This window comes from Anguilla rostrata, chromosome 8, assembly GCF_018555375.3.
Source record: "Anguilla rostrata isolate EN2019 chromosome 8, ASM1855537v3, whole genome shotgun sequence".
NCBI lineage: Eukaryota > Metazoa > Chordata > Actinopteri > Anguilliformes > Anguillidae > Anguilla > Anguilla rostrata.
The window spans coordinates 47,798,976-47,826,475 of NC_057940.1; the positions used below are offsets into that span (position 1 = coordinate 47,798,976).

At 50.8% G+C, this 27,500-nt stretch overlaps 1 protein-coding gene across 2 annotated transcripts in view; it reads right to left on the reverse strand.

Moving 5' to 3' along the window:
- LOC135261847 (semaphorin-6D-like) overlaps positions 1-27,500 on the reverse strand; it is a 141,756-nt gene that overhangs the window by 53,219 nt on the left and 61,037 nt on the right. For both annotated transcript variants that reach the window (XM_064348505.1, XM_064348504.1), the window contains one exon: positions 8,326-8,516. The gene's annotated coding sequence lies outside the window, so the exon portion shown is untranslated. The remainder of the gene's footprint in view (positions 1-8,325; positions 8,517-27,500) is intronic.

The window sequence follows — 27,500 nt, forward strand, 5'->3', positions numbered from 1 at the left end:
CACTAGTTCCCTATCTGGATGCACCATGTGCAATATGCACTAGTTCCCTATCTGGATGCACCATGTGCAATATGCACTAGTTCCCTATCTGGATGCACCATGTGCAATATGCACTAGTTCCCTATCTGGATGCACCATGTGCAATATGCACTAGTTCCTTAACGGGATGCACCATGTGCAATATGCACTAGTTCCTTAACGGGATGTGCCATGCGCAATATGCACTAGTTCCCTAACGAGATGCACCATGTGCAATATGCACTAGTCCTGATGCCCTGCAATCCTAGTCGAGATGCACCATGTGCAATATGCACTAGTTCCTTAACGGGATGCACCATGTGCAATATGCACTAGTTCCTTAACGGGATGTGCCATGTGCAATATGCACTAGTTCCTTAACGGGATGCACCATGTGCAATATGCACTAGTTCCTTAACGGGATGTACCACTCAGTTGCCCCCCCCCCCCCCCGACTGCTTTTCATGTCATTTGCAGCCGCCTGTTCAATCTGGAGTCGCCCGCTCAATCGACGAGCTGCAAGGCGATTCTGACCTTTTCTTTGCCGCCATTAGCGTCACTTTGTGATAAGAGTGTATCAGCGCGGCGCCGAGAAGCGGAGACATACCCACTGATGTACAAAAAAAAACCAACAACAACAAAGAACACAGACCATTTTTTCTGACATTTTCTGGAAAAAAGAAGCTGTGCAGAATTTAATTGCTGTGAACACCAGGAACAGCCTTCAATACATTATTCTGAGCTAACAGGGGAGGGGAAGGAGAAAGAGAATGAGAGAGAGAGGGAGAGAGAGAAAGACTGCGATAGAGAAAAGGACAGAGACGAGAGAGCGGGAGAGACAGAGAGAGAAAGACAGTGAGTGGCGAGGAGAGAAAGGGAGTAAGACAGACAGATAAAGAGAGAAATAGAAAAGAAGAAAAGAATAAAGGGAGAAAGAAAGCGATATGCAGTAAGAAGTGACACAAGCCTTTGTTCTCATCCTGAGTAGTCGGCCACCGTCAGTCTCTCTCAACGAGTGATTTCTCTAGTTGGCTCAGCCTGAGCAAATGCGCCCACCTATAAATCAATGGGAACACAACACCCCCTGGGGGGGGGGGGGGGGGGGGGCTGGGAAAAGAAGGGGGAGGAGGAGAGAGGGGGGTGGTTTTCGGCGCGACGCCGCCACCATTGCCCCACAATTCCCTGGGAAAATGGAATGCTTCATCATTGTGACTTCCGTGGCGAGGCAGGGAAGTACACGTGCGCTCTTAAAAAGTGAAGCGACACGGCGGGCTGTTTACTGCCGAGAGCTACATCCTTCTCCCCCACTCCGCGCCCCGCCCCGACCCCCGCCCCTGCCCTACGCCCCCGGCTCCAGCATGTGGAGAAGAACCATGTGGCAGGACCATCACCGGATACCACACGGTGAGCCGCCTAGATGACACACCGCTGTAAATATACCGAGACACCTGGACAACAGTCGCCTGAGGTATTCTCAATGGTCTCTGGTGACTCCCACACTGAACACGGCGTCTCATGCTGATGACATCATCTCTCTGGGCCGTTGCAGCCGTCTTGCGAAGGCGCCACTTGCGGAACTACCAAATACTGCGGGGTATAATGGAATCCCGTGTCCCCTTTCCTGTCTAGTCCTCATTTAGTTCCGTGGGAGAGCCTCTGTGTCTCATGCTAACGACATCACAACGGGGTTGATGACCACTGCCTAGTCAGACTTTGTTGCCGTGATACCCGTGAGGCAACAATGGCCTCTGGTGAGCTGTGACAGGGCGTCTCATGCTGATGACAACACAATGGGCATTCACCAGCTCTGTTCTGTCTCAGGCCTTTTGTTGCCATGGTGCTTGTCCATAAAAACCTTTGCCCGGTGCCAACATGAATCAGAACAGAGACAGCGGTTCATTCTCTGGCTGTTGGAAAACACAACATTTTGTCTGAACTCCGGCCAAATCCGGAGGCTTCAGACGGTCCGGGAGTAAACCTGGGACGCAAAATGTGCACAAAGTCACGGCAAGTATCCTGCAGAGGAGCAACCTCTCGGTCGTTTTACGGTCTCACCTTTGTGAGTGTCCTGTTCCCCACCCCCCACACCCCCCCCCACCCACCTCCCCCCCCACCCCACCCCCCCCGCAGTGCTGTTTCCAGACTATCAGCGATCCTACATTTTGGTGACGACTTCCTGTTGGCTCAAGGTTGTGACATACCTCATCGTGGGACAGGACTGTTTCGGGCGATATCGTCTCTTTAGGCCAATCATCGCATCCGCAGCCGGACCCTGCTCATTAAGAGGGACCAGACCACAGGGTGGATTTCACAGATCCTCCTTCCCTGGATAATCCCCGTCCTGGATAAATCTCCGAACCGATTAAGGGTTCCAGTCTTGCTAAGTCCCGGATCTAAGCGGGGTTTCGGTCATTTGGCCTCCTCATCCCTTCTTCCTCTGAGGGGGAGGGGAACCCTTACCAGGACGGCCCCTTACAGGCAGACCAAACTGCGACGGAACGCGGACAATCCCTTAACCCTGTGAAAAGTAGGTTTTTTTTCTCCAAAATTCTAAGTCACTGTTCTACAACTCCGTTGCTTTCAGTCCACAGTCAGTGATTGTGACATCAGCATTAGAATGTTCAGTTAGGAACATTCTAATCACACACTCACACCTTAAAGGGAACAAACCCCGCAGAAGTGGCGTAGGGCCGAGTGGCGGAGCTCACTCTCATGCTCGGGAGAGCCGCAGGGCGTTTAGGTTCCCGTCGGCTCTCCCCGCTTAATTGACCAATTAGAGCAGCTAATTGCGCAGCTAAATCACTCAACCCGCCTTCGCGGTGCCTGATCCGGTCGGCGGTTTCGAGGCGATGAAGCGAACGCAAAATGCGCCATGGTCCCCCCCCCCCCCCCCCCGGTACAGGAGAAAGCGGAGATGGAGCAGAGGAAGAGCGGCGATACAAGGCCTTAATGAGGAAAACACCGGCAGACATCTACCCGCCTTTCTAAAATACACACAGGGGGGACATCAGAGGCCTGAGCCGCGGGGACGGACGAACGGACAGACAGACAGACAGGGAAATGAAACCCAGAGGGAAAATACACCACACACATGCTAATTAGCCCAGTCAGCGATGGAAATGAAAACAAATGAACACTGAGATTCTCTCTGAATGACAGGGAGATGAGAGACAGAGTGTGTGAAAAAGAGGGAGAAAAAGAGAGAGAGAGAATGGTGTGTTTCTCAGGAGGCAGACCGTCTCTTTGACCCGGTGCTTTGATCGCACCTGCGACAGGAGAGCAGAGGTGGCGGCAGGGCCGGTTATAAAGGGTGGGCAGGGGGGGGTGAACATGCTCCAATCCCATTTCAGAGGCATTTCCCCCTATGCAGGAGGGGGTGGGGCATCACCCCTCCTGTAAGTGAGTATGTGTGTGTGTGTGTGTGTATGTGTGTGTGTGTGTATGTGTGCGGGTGTGTGTGTGTGCACGTGTGTGTGTGTGTGTATGTGTGTGCACGTGTGTGTGTGTGCGTGTATGTGTGTGTGCACGTGTGTGTGTGTGTGTATGTGTGTGCACGTGTGTGTGTGTGCGTGTATGTGTGTATGCGCATACATGAGTGTGTGTCTGTACTTAAGCGACACATTTTACTATGACACATTTACACAGAGCAGGAATCTCAAACTCTAACCCTGGAGGGCCGCTGTGTCTGCTGGTCCTTGATGTGTTTCTGCACTAGAGCGCTTAATTTAAGGCATTGATTGGCTAAACACTTTCTCTCCAAACTGGCTGCCGATTGAAAGGAAACCACAAAAGCCTGCAGAGACTCTGGCCCTCCAGGACTGGAGTAGTTTGAGACCCCTGACAGAGAGACACACTCTCTATCACTGACTTTATCACACCGACTCAATCAATCACCCAATCACTCACTCAGACTCACCCGATCACTCCGACTCACTCAATGACTCTGACTCACTCAATCAACCCGAGTCACTCAATAAATCACTCCGACTCACTTAATCACTCCGACTCACTCAATCAGTCCGACTCAATCACACTGACTCACTCACACAGACTCAATCACTCCAACTCAGTCACACTGACTCAATCACACTGACTCACTCACACAGACTCACTCACACAGACTCAAACCTGCGCTTCAGAAAACCCGGGCCGCTTCTGAGCGCAGAATCCCAGAACGCTTGTAGGAAAGTTTTACGCTCAGATACGGGAGGAGAAAAAAAACCAAAATAAAACTCGACTTGATTTTTCAGGCTGAACTGACACGTTTATTTATTTATTTATCTATTTATTTCTGCGCAAAACTGTCTGAACCGCAGCTCGCTCCTTCTGACAGCCGAAGCACAGCCGGGCTGACACTGATTGAGGAAAGTAAATATGATTTAGCGGTGCGGAGTTAAGACGCACCTCGGCACACAGGCAGAAGGGCGGGGCTTTTACACGCTCGACTGAGATCCGACCACCTGTAAAACTGTCCAGGAGAGTTATTTGTGTCAATCAACGCGTCAGGTTGCGGTCCAGAACAAACAAAAAAAGAAAAACGAACAAAAAAGCTAAAACAAAACAAACGAAAATAGAAATAGCTCGGAGACTTTGCCAGTTGGAGTCCTAACAGCTCCACGGCCCACGCCGCCTTGCGAGGGACGGCTTTCAGTTGGACTCCAACCGCTTCACACCAATTTATATCACTTTTATTCAGAGTTGCTTTCTTGGCCCTGTTTTAACTGAAAAGTGAAAAAAGTTGGTGATGACAAATAGGTCACTCTTTTGAGCAAAAAAGTACAGAGTGTTTCATGAAGGATTAAAGACTCCCTTCATTAACGTGACGTAACCTCTTTATAAATCATTCGCAACCTCTTTATAAATCATTCGTAACCTCTTTATAAATCATTCGTAACCCTTTCATAAATCATTAAGGGGCAAATGCAGTGCTTTTACGAGGAATGGCACAAAATGCATGTTACATAAAAAAAAAGAAAAAAGAAAGAAATCTATTCTCAAATGTGACATAACACACGATGCGAATCGATTTAAGTTCAAAATAGCTCCAGAAAGGGTTCTGAATGATTGATAGCCATTCGGTGCTGAGGTAGGCCTTTCACAACTTCAAGGAAGGCATACCTTGTGTAAAAGCGTCTAAAAGAAACTAAATTAATAGGCTGAATCCACACACAAGAGGTAAACTGCAGAGAATCTCTATGCATGAGGATTCTGGCAGGGTGACAGCTGAGAGGGTTCAAAGGTCATGAGCCTCCAATCAAAAATACATTTCTGTAATTACTTAGAAGCTGAAATCATCAGAACTGCGAGGAAGCGGTGACCTAATAATGTGTGGGTCTTCACGCTTCAGTGAACCTGTGTCCTCTGTGTTGAAAGCGTGTGTAGGTGCGTGTTGTATGTGGGCGTACGAGCACACGTGATTCTGTGTGCATCCTGAGGTATGTGACTGTGTAGGTGTTTGTGTTTGTACATGTACCTGTATGGGCGTGGATGTGAGCGTGATGTCAATGAGAGCAGGAGTGTGTGTGCCTGTGTGTGTGTGTGTGTGTGTGTGCCTGTGTGTGTGTGTGTGCCTGTGTGTGCGTGGTTGTGCGGGTGTTGTGTGCGTGTGTGTGCCTGTGTGTGTGTGTGTGTGTGTGTGTGCCTGTGCCTGTGCCTGTGTGTGTGTGTGTGTGTCTGTGTGTGTGCGTGTGTGTGTGCCTGTGTGCGTGTGTGCCTGTGTGTGCCTGTGTGTGTGTGTGTGTGCATGTGTGTGTGTGTGCCTGTGTGTGTGTGTGTGTTAATGCTAGTGAGACTATTCCCGTTGCATTTGAGTGTATAACTCCAAAAGCAACAGTAACAAAGTGGTTATTTTTTTGTTTCGTCTTTTTTGTTGTTGTTTTTTTAACAAGCATCAGCACTGCAGCATGTACCAACGGCGTCTGATCTGCGATCACAAAGTGATTTCCTCACTAAGCGATTTCCTCACGAAGCGATATCCTCACAAAGTGATATCCTCACAAAGCGATATCCTCACACAGCTACATCCTCACAAAGCAGCTCGTTTTTTCCTTCAACAGCAGGAGAATAAAAGCGAAACAAACGCACGGCTCATCTGCTCTAAGCGCTGAGAGACCCCGCCATGCGGCTCGTCTGGGGCGACCAGGTGCCGGCGAAGGGGCGGCTCGTTTTCACGCACGTGCCCGTCTCGCTTCCCCCGTCCGGGATGCTCTCCCCTGACCGTAACCCCGTCTCGCCCATCGACCTGATTCCCCCTCTAACATCCCGCCTGCTGTGCGGCGGAGTTTGCGCGGGCACCCCTGCTGACAGAGATGGATCGGCCTGACTCCCAGTGACCCTCATTTTACATGGATCAAACCAAATTGGTTGGGAGGGGGGGGGAGTGGTCTATATAGCAACCAGACCCCATAAACGCATATATTCATATGTTTCTCTGGCAGCGAGATATCTCCCCTCAAGAAGCACTGGGGTGAGTGTGTTGGGTCATTAGCTCTTAATGAGGATGAGCGTGTTGGGTCATTATGGGCTCCCCGCAGCAGTCCAACCCCACCCCAAGTCTCCAAACATGTTTCCCGCCATCCCACCAAGACTTTACTGTGAGTCCCCCCTCACTCCTCCAACAACCCAACTCAAAGCAGTGACATCCCCCTAACAACCCAACCCAACATCACTGAACAAACATCACCCCAGCGAGACATTTCTGCACACGGCTCCAACGTTAGGGCAGGAAAAAGGTTTTGCATTGTGACTCCTGAGGTATGGCGTGGTGAGGGGGGGTAAAGGGGAGGGGGGTAATGGGGGGGGGGGGTGATGTGCTCTGATAAAGGCACTATCCTCCCCAGCCCCTGCAAAGTGTTTACAGAAACACTGCAGAAATATGAATCACTGGCCTCATCCTTTGACACGGACTGAAGATACACCTCTTCAGTGTGTATTCTGAATCCCCCCACAATCCCCCCCCTCCCCAACGCCCCCCCACCTCCAGCACTCCTATCTAATGTAGTTAAAGGTTTTTACGGCTCAGGATGTTTGTACTGGATGAACGCTCGCGGTCGCAGGCCAGAATAAATTAGCGCAGGTTTAGCGTGTTAGCGACGCTGCGCACGCACTCGCCGGTCTGGGGAATGTGATTAGTCAAGGCCAGCGGTACCGCTCGCGTAAATCAGCCAGGCCTACTTCTGTTCCCTCTCTCTGTGTCCGCACGGCGGAGGGAGGGGCGGGGGGCTGAGAGAGGGCTGGGGGGGGCGGAGAGAGGGCTGGGGGGGCGGGAGAGGGCTGGGGGGCGGAGAGAGGGCTGGGGGGAGGGCTGGGGGAGAGAGGGCAGGAGGGGCGGTGAGAGGACTGGGGGGGTGGAGAGAAGCGAGGTGGGTGGGAGGACTGGGGGGCGGGGAGAGGGCTGGGGGGGGGCGGAGAGAGGGCTGGGGAGAGGGCTGAGGGGGCCAGCCCAAAGTGATTCACGGGGTGGACACACAAGCCAAAATGGACCCCCCCTCCCCCGGCGCTGCGTGGGTCACAGGCGCTTTTATCGCCAGGGTGACGGCCGTCCCTGGGTGGCAAAGAGAACGAGGTCTCGCCCCGTCTGTTTTCTCCGGCTCGTCAAAGCTGGCCGTGACCTCCCTCGCTTTTCACACTTTCCAACGGGACAGACTTCACCAGGCCCGGAGAGAGAGGGACAGAGAGAGGGAGGGAGGGGGAGAAAGAGAGGGAGGGAGGGGAGAGAGAGAGGGAGGGAGGATAGAGGGAGGAGGGAGGAGAGGAGAAGAGGGAGGGAGGTAGAGGGAGGAGAGGGAGGGAGGAGAGAGAGGGAGGGTAGAGGGAGGGAGGGAGGGAGAGAGAGAGGAGGGATGGATAGAGGGAGGGAGGGGGAGAGAGAGGGATAGAGGGAGGGGGAGAAAGAGAGGGAGAGAGCGATAGAGAGAGGGAGGGAGGTGGAGAAAGAGAGAGGGAGGGAGGGATGGTATTACAGCTCAGAGAGCGCCGCGGGACTGTGGGAAGGATTTCAAAAAGGGATTCAGACGAGCGAGTCTGAAAGCGAAAGAATAAACAGAAATAAAGAGAAGTGAAAAGAACGCAGAGGGAGAGAGAGGAACAGAAATAGAGAGAGAAGGACAGCAAAGAAGACAGAGGGAGGGAGGGAGAGAAAAAGAGAGAAAGGAAGAGAGAGATGGAGAGAGAATGAGAGCAAGAAAAAGAGAAGGAGGGAGAGAGATATACATAGAGAGTGGAGGTATGGCCTTTGGAGCAATCAGGCTGTTCATTGCTTGACAACGATGCTCAGAACCATTTTTAACACATTTGGGCCATACTCACTGTACAAGTCTGTCAGATGTGATGGAAGGTGACGTTGTCCAATCAGACAGCTGCTCTCAGATTCCCTCGGAGTCTCATAGGGCGGTGGGGGATGGGCGTGGCTGTAGGGCGGAGCTGAGGTGGTAGCAGTCGGGTTTGTGGGGGAGGGGGGGTTGGACCCCCACAGAAGAGGTCAGATTCAGTCAGTGGTCCTGCAAAAAAACCCCAGAAAGAAACAAATTAAAACAAATTCCAGGTTCCGCCCCCCCGACATCAAAAAGACAGGCTGCCACATCACCCAAACCGCAGAGGAGGGAGGACCGACACCCTGACGCCTCCACAAAAAACCAAAAACTGTCCGAAGAGCCGTGACCGCCCAGTAACTCATGAAGCAGGAATGGGGCGGTAAAAGACCCCCTCAACGAAATCTGCAGCCTGCCATCCTGACTGATGAGTGCAGCTCAGCTTTAAACAATTCCCATCTGCAGGAATCCCAAACACGCAGGTGACTCAACGCCCCCCCCCCCACCCCCCTCAGCCCCCCACAACCCCCGTCCTCCCCCCATCCCATCTCTCACTTATTCCTGAAAGACACTCACTTACACATCACCCTGAGATCCAGCAGAAAAAAGTTTATGTATTTAAATTTCTTTTGACATAGCACAAGCGTCATGGATGAAAAAAACATGTTGGGATTTAATAATAATAATATTTTCAAACATATTATTTATTTTCTTTTTTATTGAATGTCCCGTGCACACTTGCATACTTATATGGTTCTTGACATTAAGACCAGAAACGCATATCCCCTACAGAGGACAAAAATGAATTGCCTGGTCTAAGGAGGATATCATCCTGATGTCCATCTCGGAACAACCTGAGTGCCCGAACCCTCACACCTCAGGGCCAAGTGGGAATCAGACCAACAACCACCTGGATAAAAAAAAATGCCCCAAGGCTGGAGTTATGAGAACTGCAAAGACTCTGTTCTGAAGACTTGCTTGTTGTAAATATTACTTTTCCTGAATGTAATTTTTCAATTGGAGCTGTATGACATCTTTAACTACCGTATTTTTAAATCAGAGTTTCTGTTTCCACGTTTATCGTTGTACCAGGCGCAGTCTTGTTCCTCTTTTAAGTCGGCTGCAACCGAACGTCCCCTCGGGAGTAATGAAGTCCTATCGATCGACCGCTTGATTATTGTCTTTAATTTACGACCTTGACGGCTGTTCCCCAAGGTCTGCTTTATCTCCGGAGTTTTTGTATGTGTGCTTAAACTTCCATCGCTTATCTTTATGGTTGACTTCTTTGCATTATATTAAAAGTTCTGTGAGAACCACGCATTGAAGGAAGCTTATAAATGAAGCCATTATTCACGGTGGCGTTAGAATTAGCATCGCCCTGCGTTATCGACTAGTGAAACACGCCGTCGCCATTACAGCCGCAGACCGGCTCCTTCTGAAACGGGACTTCTGCTTCGCTTTTCCAGGAACGTTCCGCACAAGCCGTGACCAATCGGCTGACAGCTCCCTTCTGGCAGACTCTCACGTCCCCGCGACGTCCCTGACTGTAGGGCTGGGGGGGGGGGGGAGTAATCCCGAATAATCTCCAGATGTAACGAGGCCTGCTGCTGACATCACTACTCCCAGTCAGAGTCACTCTGCGCTTATAACCGTATAATAAGCATGTAATAGCAATGTAGGTACAGGGCCAAAACTGCGATCAGGCATGTTCTATTCACTTACATCTGTGCCTGGTAATTACAATTATTACTCTGGCTATTACCATGGTAATTATAATAAGAAAACAATGACGAAGATGAAAAAGATACATGAAGATTAACATAAAAGGATGATGATGAAGAAGAAGAGTAGAAGCTCGAAGCAGGCCGGAACGGACCGGTATGCCGCGCCGAGACTTCTACGTTTTGCAGTCACTGCATTGTAGTCCCTAACGATTAACTCAAGTGAGCCCACCCACTGACGCGTCACACAAATGGACTCCATTACCCAGCGGGTACCCGCTTTCTTGCCTTCTTGCTGCTTTTCCACCAAAGAAACTTTTCAATAGCTCAGTGTAAAAAAAAAAAAGGTAAGTTCCGGAACAGTCTGTACCCAGACTTCTACGCTTCGCACATATGAGCACCAGCACTTATTGTCCTTTCCCCGCTTCATGTGCTGAGCAGGAGGAAGAGGATGAAGAGGAAGTAGAAGAAATAGCACTAAAACGCGCAATAAAACGACCACAAACCGTGAGAAGACACACATGAACTGTGTGGAAAGGATCATAAAAGGAGAAGGAGTCGGGGGTGTGGACGTTCTGAAAAAGCGCGGTAGTGCGGACATCGGTGATTAAAGGCTCAGGCGACACCGCCATCTGGCCCTGGGGGGTGGGGGGGGGGGGGGTGGGGTACGAGCGGGACGCCGGCGATGAGCGGATTTTAATACCCGTGAATGTCTTTTCACGGGGGCTTTATTAGTTCATTTACGCGCCCAACCCCCACCCCCCCCCCCCCAGGACACGGTCTTCCTAAAATACGTCTTACCTTAACGAGCCGTGCGGTCGTTCAGACGCGGCTCATTGACTTAACGATCTCTGCACTCTTCCCTCTCCTCCGTCTACCGCATCTCTCTCTCTCTTTCACTCTCCTTCACCTGCGTTTCTCTCTCTCTACCTCTCCTTCTCCAGCCTCTCTCTCTCACCCTCTGTTCTTCTCCTGCCTCACTCTCCTTCTCTCATCTCTCTCACTCCTTTTCTGCATTTCTCTCGGTTTCTTTTTTTCCTTGCACTGAGTCCTGCCCTGCTCACCCCCTTTCTCTCTCTCCATCTCAGTTTGATTTTTTCCTCATTTCTTCCTTTCCTTCTCATGCACCATCCTCCTGTTCCTTCCCTCTGTTTTCTTCTCTTCTCCTCTCCTCTCCCTTGCTCCCTTCTTCCTCCCCTCCGCTCCAAACTGTCCCCTGGAGCAGTTTTATCTAGACTTGCTGTTTTTGTATCGCAACATCACCACACTATAACCCCCCCCCCCCCCCCCCCCCCCCCTGCCCTGTGGCCATGGGAACGCCCACCCCCGCAGGGGGTTGATTAGAACTGCCAATAACCGCCATCCTCGAATGATCCTGAGGGGGTGGGAGCCGGAGGCCCGGCCTCTAATCGCGCTCCTAAATGGATAAATCGCCGCCATCAGGAGGAATTAATTATTCATTCACTCACGATTTGAAAAATTAAAAAAAAAAGACCAAATCTTTCCTGACGTCCCACGAGGCCAGCTCCCTCCTGATGTGTGCCGGGTATTCCGGTCGCGCGCGAGGGACGGATTTTATCGCTGCTCGCTGAGGTAAATGAGAGACTGCCGATCCCTCAGCGAGCTGCCAATTCAAACGTAACAAAAGCTATTACACGCACTTTCACAAGTGGCCATGTTCAGTGCTTATAACCAGGTAATAACCATGTAATAACCATGTAACTACATGGCTCATGAAGATGCCAAACCACTATTACCTCTATGAATATTGAGTAGGAAATTCCAGACCTCCCGACATCCTACCCCTCTGTACTCATTTTATACCCCGCAGGTCACACAGTATTACAGGAGAGCCAGGGACTATTTTACAACCCACAGGCCACACACAGTACTACAGGAGAGCCAGTGACTACTTCACACCCTACAGGCCACACACAGTATTACAGGAGAGCCAGTGACTATTTTACAACCTACTGTCCACACACAGTACTGCAGGAGAGCCAGCTGCTATTTTACACCACCACAGTACACACACCCAGTGACACTTAGCACAAAGTATAAGGAAAGCCATGACTAGAACTCCCTAATGACCACCAACTGGTTACTTTGCAGGAAGCCTGTGTGGTATCAATGTTGGTGGTTGGAGTGTGTGTGAGTATGCATGTGTTTGTGTGTGCGTGCGTGCGTGTGCTCGTGCGTGAGCGTGTGTATGTGCATGTGTGAGTGCGTACATGTTTTGTGTGTGTGTGAGTGCGTACGTGTGTTTGTTTGTGTGTGTGTGTGGTGGGGGGGGCAACACCCTGTAAACCCCCTGTGTTCTCACTCCTCTCCCTCCTGCTCAGTGAGGACATGTCCTTCATGGTGGCAGTGGTGACTAAGTCTCAGGGTCGCTGGGTTTATTCCTTAAAGCGCTGACAGGATTACAGCGACGGATCAGCAGCTGTCGCCACCGCGACCTCTGACCCCAATCTCAAAGCCTCCCCTCGACAGAAGCACCCTAAGTTCTGATGCTGTCCCACACAGAGCCCCTAACCCCTAAAATCCCCATCCAAGAAGCCTAAACCCTTCCCATAATTCCTCTGGACCGGGTGCTTAACCTGTGGGACGACTGCAGGACAGTGGATAGCTTCAGAGAGCCGGCAAGGACGACTAGCGCACAGGCCTCAGGCCTGGGGCAAAAACACATCAGAGAAACATCCAACCCTTCATTTGCTTTCTACTGATAAATTGCCATGAAGCTGCTTTTTAGAAACAGGAAATGGAGAAAAATGAGCCTGAACCCCCCCCCCACCCCCCCAAAAAAGCAAGCTAGGTTAAAAAATCTAGTGGGAAGAAAATAGTGGCAAGAAAAAACTCCCCAGTGGGAAGACAATTATCCCCCACTGACCAAATGACCAACTAGCTCCAGTACTGACTTACTACTAATCAGTTACTAACTGTACGATGAATCATATCGTATGAAAGAGTTTTTTTGTTAATTGGTGGCAACATTTGAAAATGCTTGTTCTCAAACTATCAGAGTGTAATCAGTTGGAATGTGACAGGCGTCTTAAAGACTGTGTAACCTGCAAAGCTGCATGAGCTCGGCTGTGGAAGGAGGGGGAGGAGCATCCCCCTGATTATCCAGGTATGGGGGGGGGGAGGGGGCTCAGCATGTTCGAGTTGGGGCGAAAAAGGTTATCTGAGGTCAGGAAAAGTGTCAGTAAAATTAGTTCTGATTAATGTAATCAGGCTGCTTATTAATGGGGGGTATACCCCCCCTTTTCACCTCCTCCCCCCACTATTGCCAGCATGAGAGGGAGAAACAGTGATTTATAGAGAAATACTTTATCTTCCACAATTTACTAGGCCTACTTTTTTAATCATTCCTTCTCCACCTGAAATATGAGTCATTAGGAAAAATCTTGAGGTAGAACGTTCGCAGGATGAGGTGCTGCCAATGATATATCCCGCGCTGATTAAGATTTCCATTTTGCCTTATCTGTCCCCCCCCCCATCTACTTTACACCCAGGGGCTCAGAAACAACCTTTTTGTTGATGGGGATTGATAAAGACAATGGTTGCCAGGAGACCATGCTTAGCAGATAAACAATAAACCCAGATGCAGCGCACTTTTAAATGATGTTAAGCTTTTTTTTAGCCACCCCCCCCCCCCAAAAAAAGAAAACATTACAAGCTGACAACAAGAAAAGAATCCACTGAGGAGCGCATTTCATTTAATTAAGAGAAGAATACGCCGCAGTGGCACATGAACTCATCCCACAGAAGAGATAAAACCCTATTTTCAAATTAAATGCACACACAAAAAAAGAGAAATAAACACAAAATAACTTTCGCTGTGTTGCAGACCACCCGATTCAAACGTGTAATCAAATAAAGCGGAATACAAGCAGTCCAATTAACTTGGAAAATGGAACAGAGACAAAACAAAACAAGCAAAAAAAAAAACAAAAACAAAACAAAACGCGACCGGTCATTATGTTCCCCGAAACGGCTGATTCTGGTACTTCATGAAAGGCGGTTAATCGGGCGATGGTGCGGGCGGGAGTCGTGCGCCACGCTGGCCCGGAGCGGCTCGTTTCACGCCGTCAGCGCGTTTCGCTTAAGAGCGCGTTTCCGTGATTGTGTTTTCAGTGGTTCCGGCGGAGAGGTAAACGGCGGCCCCACCGCGCGCCGAACGCGCCGAACGCGCGGTTAATTTGCCCCTCCCCGCGTTCCCGCCTCCTCCGGGCTCGGCTCGATCGCACGGCGACGCGCGCTGCGAGCGACGGACGGACGTCCTTTTTTTTTAACGGGAACCCCAGCTGGCGCCGGCATCTCCGCCTCGCGTGTCGGGACGCAGGCCTGATTTCGGAGAAAGAGCTCGCCTTGATGCCAATTACACTCGTGTGTGTGTTTTTTTTTTAAAAAGACGAAAAGGTAAGAAATAAAATGAAACTAAGCGCACCTGGTAATAAACATACGGAGCCCCAAAAGGGACGTGGGTGAGAAATTTTTTAAAAATATTACAGCGTTCCCTCGCAAAAGTACTGCGAGGGAACCCAATAATATTTAATTTCTTTAGGGTCTCCGTATAAACGCGACAAGACGAAAGAAAGGTGTTTTTAAGGACCTGTGTAAAACCCAGCGCGCGTGCGGTAGAGGCGGGGGACGGACAGAGCGCGCTCCGTGGAGACAGGAGGATGACAGCGGCGCCGGCGGACGCTCTCCTCCTCCTCCTCCTCTTCCTCCGCGGCGGCGGGAGGCCTTGCGCCCGGCTACGCCGCGACGGGAACCAAATCCCACCGCCGCCGCCGTCGCTGGAACACATCAATCTCCACGGTTACCCTCGCCGCGTGAACACCAATCATTACTCAGAACGCCTTATTAGCCGGTATTATTCGGGCGTATGAAAACAATAATCCAAAACCGTGGGGGACGCCGCAGGGAGATAACCGTCGCCAAGAACCAGAAGACCTCTTTAATCAAGAAGTACAGTCAGCGCTTAAAAGGCAGCAACAAGTGGAAACAGAGCAATTTCGTCGGTATCATTTTTTTTGGGAGTTCACTCGTAGGACAGGGTTGTGAGACTAACCTTGCATTTGCTTTTGTTGTTTATTTTCTTTAGATTCATTGAAGGTAATGAAGCCTAAAAATGCCCCAGGTCCATTCATGACTTTAGGAAGTTGTCTTTGTTCCACGTGCCGCAATGAACCTTCCCTGTAGCTCACAGAAATTTCAACAACAGACATTCTCAGTGTAACATTCCAGAATGATCTCTGCATTGGTTCTGGAACCTTCTGGGTCCAAGATCCATTTTAGCAGTTAAGAATATTTAGGTGAGTCTGTGACTCTCCAACCCTTATTAAGTTGTAAATGTTGAGTTTTTTTATTACGTATAATAATCTCACGTCTCACAAACGGCCTAGCCCCTCAGTGGGCCTCGAGGCACAGCTTGGCCAACACGTCGGCCTGATCGTGGCGGTGGCACGGGTGGCGGTGGTCCTGCTAGGTACACATTTCCAGGCCCCCTGGACTAAAGACCACAGAGATTCAAATGATTCCCCTCTCTGTGCCTCCCCACTCACTCTCTCTCTCTCTCTCTTTCAGCCCCCCACTTTCTCAATGTCTCTCTCAGTCTCTGCCTCTGTACATACACTCACTCCCACACATTCTCACACACACACTCACTCCCACACATTCCCACACACACACTCACACACGCACGCAAAACTACACGTACATACTCACATTCTCACACACACTAACTCCCACACGCACACACACACATACGCACTCACACACACACACGCATGCACACAAAACTACGCGCACATCCTCCCACACAATCACTCTCACACGCACACTCAAACACATTCACCCACACACTCACTCTGAGCATGCACACATGCACACCCACAAACACTCACACACACACGTACACCCACACACAAGCATGCACGTGCACGCACAACCATACACACATACTCACAGACAACCATACACACACTCTCACATGCACACATGCACACCCACACACTCACACACTCACACACACACACACACGCACACGTTAGCACCATCGCGGCTCATCGCTACACAAGATGGAGGATCAGGGCCGACGTCTTGTTGGGGCAGAGCTTTCTTGTTGCCCCCCCCCCCCCAACTCCCCCCTCCCCAAGAAAGACCGTGCTTCCAGATAAGAAGCAAGGGGATGATGGGCCACCCTTCTGATAATTACATCGGTTCCTCGTGTCTGAAGAATCGCCCAATTATTTCCCTTCTCCTTTTCTCCGTCCAGATTGAACAGAACTCAAAGACTGATGGAGGAGTTAAGGGTTGAATAAAAGGTCAATTAAGACCTAGAACTAGGGAACTAATTAAGCGAATTAAACGTCTCTTTCTACAGTTATTAATAAAGGCACTGCGTGCTTAAAAAAAACTAAGGGAGAACATTTGGCTGGATGAAAAAAAAGCATTACATAAATAACATTGTTTTGTCTGAAAATTGCCTTCTTGCTTTATGAGTGACTTGTCAAGCACCAATTTTCCCAAGTGGTTAATTTTCATGTGCCCCCCGAACGGCTTTTGAACCAAGTTTCAAATTAATGCCAGAGTCCCAACCGACTGGAACCATGTCAATTTGTATCCGAAATTACTGATACCTTATTTGAAAAACCTCCTTGCCGATCCCCTGGGAGTCTTCACTGAAATAACGACGTGGTCAGACAGCTCGCAATAAGTCATTATTTCTTTGTTATAGCAAAGCGTGTTTAAACTATTTAGCTACAGGTTGAACAGGAAATTAAAACAGGGCCACAATAATTAAACACTTCGGCAATGCTCTACTGAAATTTTGAAGGAAGAAAATCTGAACAAATTTTTAAAAATTTCTCCTACTAACGAGATTTGTTTGAAAACAGTTTTTGGACAAAGTGACAGCCGTACCCATCCCCGATCCAGAGCTGGTGACAGAATGTGTTAATTGGGGAGGGGTTAGAGAACAGGGGTGGGGGGGGGCTCTATCCACATCACAGGGGCCACTGTGTATATGTGACGCACTGACGCAATGTGTGTTTGTGTGTGTGTGTGTATGTGTGAGTGTGTCTGTGAATCCACTCGGGAGTTATGCGCCTTTTTGTGATAGGCCACGCCCATCGCTGAAAGGTACTCAGCTCTACCTTCGGTCATGACCAACCTCCATGTCAAATTTCAGCCTCCTGGGGCAAAAACTGTGGCCGCTACGGGGTGGGACACTTTTGTGGACCAACCGACCAACCAACCGACCACCCGACCGACCGACAGACCGACAGACAGAGCTACAGAGCTGCGGTCGCAGCTAATAATAAAAATCGGGGGACATGAAAAAGGGTGAAAAGCCATAAAAAACGCCCAGGCAAAGGTTTTTTATTTTTTTGTGAGATCCAAGCTAAATATGAATTCAGGAGATATAAACGCAAAAAAGTATTCATTGGGTAAAAATGGTCGGTGCTGAAATTCACAATGCCAGGGATGGAACGGCGGGGAGAGGAAAGGAGGCGCCGAGCCTCCCGCTGCATTCAGACGCCCGCGGATCGCACGACCTTCAGGAGCCGCACGACCTTCAGGAGCCGCGCGACCTTCAGGAGCCGCGCGACCTTCAGGAGCCGCGCGGCCGACGCTTCCCGCCGCGACCACGAACAACACCGGAACAATGGGCCGCCGCGTGGCGGAGGAGGAAGAGCGGAGGAGGAAGAGCGGGGGAAATCCGGCCCCCGCCGCCGCGTTTGGTCTGAGCACGCTCGGGTTCGGGGCGCCGGCACGCCTTCGGGCGCGGAGTTATCTCGCCCCCACACACTTTCTGAGAGAGACAGCGGGTGTCTCCGGAGGCACGGGCGAAAGCCTTGACTTATTTTCGCCCGGTGTCATTTTTCCCCGCACGGGTTCCACTGAAGGGGACGACCGACTGCCGTCCCACCCACGGCTGCGGAGGCGGGTGGAGGACAGGCAGACGGGGACGTTCCCACGGCTGTAGGGGCGGGTGGAGGACAGGCAGAAGGGGACGTCCCACCCACGGCTGTAGAGGCGGGTGGAGGACAGGCAGACGGGGACGTCCCACCCACGGCTGCGGAGGCGGGTGGAGGACAGGGCAGACAGGCGGGGACGTCCCACCCACGGCTGTAGGGGCGGGTGGAGGACAGGCAGACGGGGACGTCCCACCCACGGCTGCGGAGGCGGGTGGAGGACAGGCGGGTGCAGGACAGGCAGGCGGGGACGTCCCACCCACGGCTGCGGAGGCGGGTGGAGGACAGGCGGGTGCAGGACAGGCAGGCGGGGACGTCCCACCCACGGCTGTAGAGGCGGGTGGAGGACAGGCAGACGGGGACGTCCCACCCACGGCTGCGGAGGCGGGTGGAGGACAGGCAGACAGGGACGTTCCCACGGCTGTAGGGGCGGGTGGAGGACAGGCAGAAGGGGACGTCCCACCCACGGCTGTAGAGGCGGGTGGAGGACAGGCAGACGGGGACGTCTCACGTGCGAGCGACGCCGAAACGTCGCCGGCGACCGCGTCTCCGAACAGCGGCCCGTGAGCCGCCAGCATTTCAACGCCCATCAGGGAACCGGCGAGACGGCTAAGCCCTGCCATGTTTTGACAAGTTCCACACAGCGGCCTGTCAAACATCCCTCCCTCTCCCTCTGTTTCTCCCCCCATGTGCGTGCATTTCCTCTCTTCCGTTCTGCGAGAGCACGCTGATGTAATTTCATTTCAGAATGTATTTTTACAAACGCAAGTTTGACCTCAACCTAAGGAAGATGTTTTTAATTATAAGGTACTTTCAAAATTCTAATTGTCTCCGTCTCTCGTTCTTTGTCTCTCTCCATCTCTCCCTCTCTCTGTCTGTCTTCTTTATGTATCTCTCTCTCTCCCTCTCTCTCTCTGTTAAGTGTAGCCGTATATATTCACACTCTCTCTGTCTCTCTCTCTCTCTCCATGTTAAGTGTAGCCGTATATATTCACACACTCTGTCTCTCTGTCTCTCTCTCTGTTAAGTGTAGCTGTATATATTCACACTGTCTCTCTCTCTGTCTCTCTCTCTCTCTCAAGTGTGTATATATTCACTCTGTCTCTCTCAGGTTGATACGGTCGTACATACGGTAGTTCACTGTTTGTCTCTTTTGCTCTGATGGTAGAATAGATATGCACGTTCTCTCTTTCACACCGTCCATCCCTTCCTCCAGGTAAGGGCTCTGCGGACATAAATATTCTTCCTCTCCTTCCCTCTCACTCAAACACTCTATTCCCCTCTCTCTTGCTTTCTACCTTTCTTTCTCCTTCTCCTTCCCTCCCAGTCAATCTCTCCCCCCCTCTTTCGTCTCCCTCCCTACCTGTCCTTCCCTCTCACTCAATCTCTCTTTCTCTTTTCCCTCTCACTCAGTCTCTCTTTCTCTCCTTCCCTTCCCTCTCACTCAATCACTCTCTCTTGCTCTCCCTTACTCCCTCCCTCCCTCTCTCTTTCTCCTCTCCCTCTCTCTCTCCTCTCCCTCTCTCCTCCGCCCCCCCTCCTCCTCCACCCCCCCCCTCTCTCTCCCTCCTCAGGTGCTGGTACAGCAGGAGACGTGAAGGAAATAAAGAGCAGGAGGCCACAGGGTGCTGAGCAGGACATTCTGAGACTGCTGGAAATAACCCAGAACACACCCCCCCCCACCACCCACCGCCCCCCAGCCCGCCCCCGCTCTTCTAGAGCAGCTGTGCTCTTTTAGAGCTTTCTGCCCGGTACCTGCTCACAAACACCCGTGAAAAAAAACCTTCTGAGGCTTGTCTGGATGAGGGGGTGCGGCCAGGGCGGGGTCCAGGGAGGTGCACCTGGATGGCAGGTAAACAGTCGCTACATTCCAGGCACCTGCGTATGCGAGTGGGATGTCCCAACCCCCCCCACCCGCCCCTTTCGACCTTTCCCCAAACCAGCTGGCCCAGGTGAGCTCCGACAGCGCCCAGGTATGACGCTGCTATCGGCAACGGCAGTCCCAAGAGCTCAGGAATGGAAAGTGAAACCGAGCGGCTTGGTCTGCAAAGGCAGGCCGGGCCCTATATGCCCGAGGCTCACGTTTCCGCTCAGTCCTCAACTGCCTTTGCCTGGGAGTCCGTGGTGAGGAGATACAATTAGCTTTGGGTTCCTTTGGTCACAAACACTGGCTACCACAGGCAGTATAATGGGTATGGAACTGGTCTTGTAACCTAAATGTCACAGGTTCGATTCCCAGGTAGGACACCGCCGTTGTACCCTTGAGCAAGGCACTTAACCTGCACTGTATATATCCAGCTGTATAAATGGATGCAATGTAAATGCTGTATGTAAAAGTTGTGTAAGTCACTCTGGATATGCTAATGTAATGTCCCAGTTATGAACATTAGTAAATATAGTTATCTGCTAACCGGCGCTAGCTCTATCCGCTAATATTGCCTGGCACACAGGCAGTACAGCCATCACTTGCAGGCTGGCTCTTTGAACGAGAGTGCTCAATGATCACAGATTCTTCCGGAGAACAAAATAAAGTGCTTAAAAGGAACAGGCCGACCTCAGTTAGCATCGCTGTGCACCGCTGCACCCCCGTCTCTGTCTCTGTTTCCCCCTCAATTCATGGCCCTGGAAATCGGCTGCTGCTACTGCGAGCGCCACTCGACCAAAAAAAAACAAGAACACTCAGAATATCATCCAAAATCTGCAATGGGACTCATGCGAAAATTCCCAGCTGGCTAACAGTGCAACTACGCCAATTGAAGTTGCCATAACTGTAGCATTTGCAGACGCATTCTTACAGCTGATTACGAGCTGGCTTTGAACCGCACACTGGAACTCCACACGCACCATTTTTGCGGAATGTGAAAGACGTTATCAGATTGACACGGCCATTAACAGCCTGACAAACCATAGCCCAACACAAAAAAAAAACAAAAGAAAAAACAACACCAATCCTGTTTTTCAAAAAGGGGCGGATGTTGTGACTCTTTCTACCTCTCTGTGTCTTCCTCTTCCTCTATTAAACAAACATGCAGCTTTGCGGCAGACAGAATCCCTCCCCTCCCCTCCCATACAGGTCAGTGATTGGCTGCTCAAGAGGGGGAAGTCTGTCAGGTTTTAAACTCTGGCATAACAAAGTCAACGTGTCTGAAAGTCTGGCATTGTATTTTTTGTTTTTATTTTGCAGCAGTCGTCGCTTGTTTAACCCGCGATATGATAACAACAGCTTTAAGAGTCTCAGAGAGACTGTAGTTTCTTTCCCCAGGGTGAAAGGTCACTTTCTGCCTAGGGGTGAAAGGTCACCCTCCAACCAGGTTTTTTGGGAGAGTCCACTTAATGGGCCATGTGCCATTCAGTGAGCTGGAGTGTAAATTATCCCAAAATTCCGTAACCCCCCCTTCCTCCCCCCCACCCCACCAACCCTCTCTTGGGTGTAAAACCACAAGCCGGTCCTGGGGTTTCGGAATGCGGTCGTAAATAGAGGTCAAACATCCGCCATTTGTTAACAGAACTGAGCGGGTAGGGTGAGGGGTGGGGTGGTGGTGGGGGGGTGGTGGTTTGGGGCGTGGGAGGGGGAATGCGGACCACGCTACTGAGTCACCCTTCGTGCACGAGCGCCACATCTGAACACTCTGACTCAACGCGCCCGCACAGCGGTGAGCCTCCGGGGGCCCAGTGACATCACCGGCGCGGTTACAGGTGTCAAGGGCTCCGACCGCAACAGCGCCAAACAGCAGCTAAACAAACACCAGGAACTTCCTGCGGGTAATGCACACTTCCTGTCTGGAGACGCACAGCAGAAAAAAATGGCCTTGTTCTTTAGGGAAAAGGGAGGATTTTACTCCCTTTTAAAAAAAATAAACCCCAGCCAGCGTTCCCCTTTCCGCGCGTGGGACGTGCTGAGCGGGTCGCTTATCGGCGGCAGCGGTAAACAAGCACGGGACAGGAAGCGCGGCTGAAACGCGCTCGCGACAGCACGCCCGGGTGGGCGGCCTCTTTTCACGGTGCCGCGGCTCCAGTCTCAGTCTAAGGCTCCATTTTCTTTCCTTTTCTTCCTCTCTCCCCACTTAAAATTCCAAAAGCGTGCCGTTTCGCCGCAGTGAAAATATACAGCTAGACGGCGGGAACTGACCTGACGCTTTCCCAACACCCTGTAGGGAGCTGACACCCCTGAGCCACCGCTACTTAAGACAATCTTCACCAGCAGTGAGCAGGACAGCCTGAAAGCCGCCGCCAAATATACCAACTATCCCTTCTTGTGCCCAGGTTATGGTCGAGATTCGACTTGTTTTTATTTATTTTCTTTGGAGTCCCCCGATGAGAGAGATTGGGATGAGCTTTTGCAGTTAAGCGAGATTTGAGCAGCTCAGTAGGCAGCCCCTCCCTCTGCAGTAGAATCAATACTAATGGTCTATAACTGCTAATGGTGGCAGTGCTAACAACTTAGCATTGCCAAAATCCTAGCAATGCTAACGGCCTACCATCGCCAACAGCCTAGCAACGCTAACGGCCTAGCAATGCTTGCAGCCTAGCGTCACTAACGCCTAAGCAATGCTAACGGCCTAGTGCTGCTAATAGCACTAGTAGCCTAGCATAGCTCATGGCGATAACGGTGGGAGCTCTATCGGGCTGGTAGCGCTGAAGGCGCGGTAGCAGGCCCAGCGGAAAGCCGGTGGCTGTCTCTGTACCCTAGCGGGCCTGAGATACCAGCAGATTTATTGGCTGTTTAACACTTGGCGCTGACAGATCTCCACGGCCCTGGAAGTGGCCTCCGGGTTTAGCTCATGTTTTTCCTCGCTCTCGCTCTCTCTCTCTCTCGTTCCCTCTCTTCCTGACTCATTGTTTTCCTGCTCTCAGCAGGAGGGGGGGGTGGGGGGTGGGAGAGAGGATTTTTTTCTCTATCAGCTAAAACAGTATGTTTAAGGCTTTCCACTCACAGCACCAGGGACACTCGGGCAGCCAATCGGGATACACCGTCTAACCTGGGAACCTGCTCCGATTGGTTAGCCTGCTCTTCCAGGTCCAGTTTCAGAAAATGACACACAACCAGCGATCCAGAGCTTCTCCCAATGCAGCTTGGCTATGCAGCTAAGACCGGTCGGTCAGCTGAAGTCCTGCGAGGCGTTAAGTCTGATAATGTCTCACATCCGGCCACATCACGCAAACGCAAAGCATCAGGGGGTGTTAAAAAAGGCTTAAACCATTCCATACATCCCCGAGGGAAGGACTGACCGGCATGTGTTCTCCTGCTCACTGACTGAGCAACGTCTGTTAGTTGCGAACACGTTCACCAAAACGGTAAAGTTGGCGGACCGAAAACAAACCACCCAATATCCTGCTCCGGGTAAATCTCCCTCCAAAATCTCCCTCAGGATGGGGAAGCTAGGACATTCCCCATCGGCGCGCACCTGGCTTTGACCCACGCGATAAAGGCTCAGGTGCTGCAGCCTCCCCATTCATGAAGACACTCGCGACCCTAAGCTGTCACTACACAGCATTGTCAGAAATGACACTACTTTTTTCTTCTGTCGACCAATCAGCTTTGACCCTAGAAATGTCAATATTAGGGCTTTATTTTTTTTTACACAAATCACTAGACTTGTTGAAATACTTACACAATATAAGCAGAGAACTTACCATCGTGCCACACAATACCCAGCATGCATCACTGTGCATTAGATTACAATACATAAGAGCTGACGCTCTTATCCAGACAATAAGAAGACAAGCAACAGCCACCCCAGAGGTGGGAGGTACGGTACATAATCACAAATGCCAAATGTCAAAACCTCAGATTGACTGAAAACTAGCTAAACCTGTTAGGGGCGTGATACTTGTGGATTACACAATAGCAAAGTACAATAGGTAGAACTCAGCAAAACATTGCATTGCAAAACATATATATCATTTATTTATTTATTTTTAAACAAACAATGTAACAACAAAATAGAAGTGCAATCGAAAGCAAATAATCAAAGCCACAGCAGTCAAGTCATAGGAAGGAGCCTGACTCAACGATGAGCTTTTAAACTGCCAATCATCCCAAGACTGCTCTTGATCGCTTTGCGTTCTTAATTAACACGCGTGTCACTGCAAACAGGCTTCGCCCATCCATTTCCTTGTTCATTTATAAACAAGGCTGTATCAGCTGATATAAAGACTGTAATCAAAACAAACAAAACAAACAAAATGGGCTTTATAGTCAAGACTCATCCATCCTCTTTGTCATCATCAGCGTTACTGAATGAAACCCAATCTGTAAAATCATCTGAGGGGACAGTGTTAATTTGCCAGACTACATCCAATCAAGTGAAGAGGCTAGAGTGAGCTGCTGCTGTGATCTTTATTTAAATCAGCAGACTTGTTAATCAGGTAAAAATAATTTAAAAAAGACAGAACACCTAGAAGTTTAAAACCTCAATTTTACTCCCAACTATTTCAATGTCGTTTTTAACCCTGAAAGGTTTGGGATCACAAAAATGTGATAAGAATGTTCTTAATTGAAAATTATAGTTCTGGTGGAGTTCTAGAACACCGATTTAGAAAAATGATTTTAAAAAATCATTCAAGAAAGCTTGTGGAAGAAATGTATTTCAATGGAAAAGACTATTGCCAAAGACCTTTTGAATAAAGCACTTAAAAAAGAAAGCAGTGCTGTAAACGTTTTCTTTATGAGAAAGAAATGATGAGGACTAGCGAAAGCTGAACAGGCCTTGCGTACCAGTCGTTAGGACGCTGGTTTCTCTTCACCACGCGTCACCAACTACCCTCCTGATCTACATTTACAGGGAGCCAAAGGCCTCAGACTCCGGAATGGTTCTAGCACTGATGAGCGCCAACCTAGCTATGAATCACAACACCTCCACCACTGTACGTATCCCTTCAGCCTGCATATCCTGTTTGGCTTCTGCCTCACGGGAAAAAAAAAAACAAAAACTGGGTAGTTTGCAAGAACGAGCGAAATTCTTTCTTAAAATAACACGTTTCGCAAGAGCGCGAGAGAGAGAGAGTAGAGAGAGCAAGTGAATGGTGTTCAGGCACATGGGGTGACAGACCGACACAGGAGAAGAGCGATATGTAATTGTTATTATGACAGGCCGTACTCACGTTCACGTCTTACAGCAGTGGCGGCACGTTAAACACAAAAATCGTATTTATTTATAGACACAGTCGTCGCCTGCAGCGTCTGTGCTCTGGTGCAATATTGCGCCTTCCGTGTTTCACGTGCCCACCGGCATACGCGTCAAAAATGAGTTAAATACGAAATGAAAAATGACGAGAGAGGAGAGAGAAAGAAAGGAAGAAAAGAAAACAGGAAGAATCGCTATGCAGCGGCATCACACCAGAGCAGACTCAGGTGGGAGCCAAGAAAGAGTCAATATTTATTGAGAGAGAGGGAAGTTGGGGGAGGGGAGGGGGGCGGACGGGGTTGGCAAGGTGATGGGGGGGTGACCGCGAGTGGCAGGGGGGCATTGATTACATCTGACGCGTGCCACATCGGGGCCCGGCTCTGTACATCCAAGGGCCGAGTTTCCCCTCCCGACCCACCCCCCACGTCGATTGTCTGATCGGGCGGGGCTCTCCGCATGGGCTTCAAAGCGTTGGCTCGTACCGTGGAGCTCGGCAGCGGGGATAAAAGAGAGACTGCGGCTAACCGCAGGTCGGGGGTGGGGGGGTGGGGGGGGCAGGGGGGTGAGGCTGTCACCTGTTGCTCCAGGATTACTCTGCCTCTGTGGAAGCCAGTGTGAGGTTTACTGTCCACCTGCTCAGCTTCAGAGGATGGATATCCTAGGGAAGTGCTGCAGCTACTCAACCGTCAAGGCAACAGTGCCTGTAGGGCTCTCACCCTCCAAGGTACGGTCTGTAGGTATCACCTTGCCAAGGGTCATTGAGGCTACCAACCTACCGAGGGTTTCGCCCTGTAGGGCTACTCAACCCTAGCCCATGAGGGTTACAGTGTCTGTAGGGCTACTCAACCCTAGCCCAAGAGGGTTACAGGGCCTGCAGGGCTACTCACTACCCAGGGTTACAGGCTGGTATCCTAGCAGAGACAGTGTCTGTAGGGTACTAACTAGCCAGAGGGCACTCGCAGGCTACTCACCTAGAGGGTTACAGTGCCTGTAGGGCTACTCAACCCTAGCCCAAGAGGGTTACAGTGCCTGTAGGGCTACTCAACCCTAGCCCAAGAGGGTTACAGTGCCTGTAGGGCTACTCAACCCTAGCCCAAGAGGGTTACAGTGCCTGTAGGTACAACCCTAGCCAGAGGGTTACAGTGTCTGTAGGGCTACTCAACCTACCAGAGGCACTGCTGCAGGCACTCCCTAGCCCAAGAGGGTTACAGTGCCTGTAGGGCTACTCAACCCTAGCCCAAGAGGGTTACAGTGCCTGTAGGGCTACTCAACCCTAGCCCAAGAGGGTTACAGTGCCTGTAGGGCTACTCACCTAACCAAGAGGTACAGCTGTAGTACTCACCTGCCAAGGGTTAGGGTAGGGTATCTAGCCCAAGAGGTACGGCTGTAGGGCTACTCAACCCTAGCCCAAGAGGGTTACAGTGCCTGTAGGGCTACTCAACCCTGGTCCTAGAGGACTAACATGTCTGTAGGGCTACTCAACCCTGATTTTAAAGGGCCACAGTGCCTGAAGAGTTATATAACCATGGTTTTGAAGGGACTTGTAGCACGTGTAGCACGTGTAGCACGTGTAGCACTACACCAACCCAGTTTTGGGGAGGCCACTGAGCATGCAGGGCCACTAAACCCCGCCAACCCGGATACTTGGACGATGCTCGCACCAGAGAGGAAGCTGACCTCTGCCCCGGCTGGACAAATGCGACACAACCAACCATGTGATCTTCTTGTGAAGCCCGCAAACTTGCGAACTGCTTTCCTACAGTCTGCGCTGGGGGCCTGCGCGCACACACACGGACAACATCAAAACACATCGCAACAACCATCAAACAACACCACATCAGTCTTTTTGTCCGCCTCTTGAAAAAAAGAGTCGTTTTGACCAAAACTTAGATTCCATTTTGAGTATACTGGCGCCTGCAGAGGGAGGGCTGGGACCATGGAAGAGTGCGGCTGAACATTCTCGCCCCCCACGCCACCCGCCAGAGCGGGCGATTTACTAATTTCACACCTCATTTTCCCCACGGACCTGAGCGGCCATTCCTCCAGTAACCCTTCACTTCTGCAGCAATCAGCCGCAAACCCAGTGTGTACGCTGGGTACTGCGTGGGCAGAAATATTCACATTCTCCTGAACAAGGGACCTAAATCTGCCATCCCGGAAGGCCTCAGTGTCTGCCGGTTTTATTTCTGGGCGTCTCAGAAATGAAGCGATTCATTTAAGATGTCACCGATTTGGCCACAACGGTCCGCACACCTCAATTAAAAGTCCTAAAATGGCCGCTAACTAAAAGTCAACCCCTAGAACGTGAGGACACAGAAACCCTCTGGGACTGGAATTCAAGAC